Here is a 2,110-nt window from a genome sequence, read left to right as displayed (position 1 = left end):
TCCAATTATAAAATCACAATAGCTGTATATGAAACATCTTTATTATTAAAATAACTGTGTGGTTAAAAAATTAAATCTTTAAAATATAATAATTTGTTTTCTATCTTCTAGAATGCAAATTATATCTTGGTTTCTCCACTCATGAGTTTAAATACAAATGTTATACAATTCAATCCTCCCTATGGTGGTCATCAAAAATCATGCCTTCAATTTGCGTGATAATAGTTTCGGTGTCAATTTTCATCTCGCCTATAGCATTATTGATATCATTAATGTTGTTTCCAGTTGGTCCCGCTGAAATGTAGCTACTTTTGGCTTCTTTAGCATCAACACAACTATGTAGGAGCATAGATGAAACTAATGATAAAAGAAGTGCAAAGAAAATTTGGTTTGAAGGTGTCATCTTTTGGTAGTGTGTTTAGAGTAGATTGAATTTTTATGTTTGAACTTAGCTCATTTTATAGGCATCATAAAGAACATTAAGGGTCCTTATATTCAATTAATGCATCGAATTGAATAATACAATATTTATTAATTTTTTAAACTAGTAATCCTACATATACAATAAAATACACTATTAAATATTTTAAAGTTATCTTAATGTTATATTCACTGTAGCCTAATTTTGCATCCGATCCGTCACCCATTAATTATATCAAAAAACCTTCTTTCTGATATAACCTAAATATTAATTGTTGGCATTATTACATTAAAATGATTGTCTACATTAAAAAAATGCATTATAACTAAACATTTAAGAATAATTTGTTATCTTCTTGTTCTTCCCCTATCAAAATGCCTCATGGAATATATACAATAAAGATCAAGGCAAATATATATGAGAAAGCATAGATAAAAAATATGAACACCGGTCACATACAAAAAATACAATAAGGACACATAATGATATATCAATATGAAAAAGGTGTCTCATTACTCAAAAAAAAAATATAAATAGATTTATGAAATCAAAAGAGAGAGGAACATGAGAATCATGCAAAAAGTTATCAAATGAAAACAAACCAACCAAATGAAATCATAAATCAAAATTTAAGCCCAAAATATGATGTTTGATCAATAAAGAAAATTTTCTTTGAAGAGCTTTGATCAAACCACTCATAGAATACATTATAAAGCATATTTGAAATTTTAATCATCTATTTGTGCTATATAATGAATTCAAAAGAACAAATCAAAACAAAATTTTTATAGTTCAAAAATAAGATTACAAAATGTACAAGAATCATGAACTAAGGTAAAAAAAATCATTTTTAAAAGTATAAAACCAAATCAAAGCGGTGTTGGAGCCTCTCTTGCATGTAATGCAGAGCTTGACTAGCGATATAGCCATGCTACCAGCCCCTCATCCCCATAGCTGAAGAACGTGTGATGCAGCTTCTAAAGCAGAGGGATGATTCTTTGCTCGAGCTTGAACGTCAAGTACTCTAAAAGAAGCAGAAGGTCAAAGAGCTTGGGGATGTCAGCAAAAAATTGTCCAACGAGAACAAAATGATCGCTGACACTGAACGCAGCCAGCTTTTGGCTATTTGCTCGGTGTTGGTCATAAACGCCTCTCGGGATTGTCCTGGACTGGATATCGTATTGTCAGAAATAACTGCAGAGTTAGCATCTGATGCTTCATCATCCGAGGATAATCCCCTCTGCATTCTCTGATAATCCCTACGTCTAGCAGTCCCTACGCGTAGCCGAGTTAGATGATGCGATACGAGCGGATCAGAACTAGAAGATTGAGCCGAATTTCCCTTATCAACCATATTCACCGTAACTTCCGGGAATTCGTCACCTTGAACGATCGATTATTTTTTACGGAAATGATTTGGTTTGGACTTAATCGTTGATAATCACATTTTATTGTAATTTTATACCCTCATTATCTATTTTATATGAATAAATATACCACTAATAATTGTTTTTATCTTTTAATTGCAGGTTAATGAAGAATAAATCTCAACTTCTCATCTCTCAACAAAAACCCATTGATTAAATGAAGAAATGATTCAAGAAGCCAAAGTGAAATTTTCGAATTTAGCAAAAAGATTACACAAGGGAAACAAGACCGGATGCAAACAAGATTGGATTTTTATGCAAA

This window comes from Asparagus officinalis, chromosome 7 (assembly GCF_001876935.1).
Source record: "Asparagus officinalis chromosome 7, Aspof.V1, whole genome shotgun sequence".
NCBI lineage: Eukaryota > Viridiplantae > Streptophyta > Magnoliopsida > Asparagales > Asparagaceae > Asparagus > Asparagus officinalis.
This window is presented reverse-complemented; position numbering follows the sequence as displayed.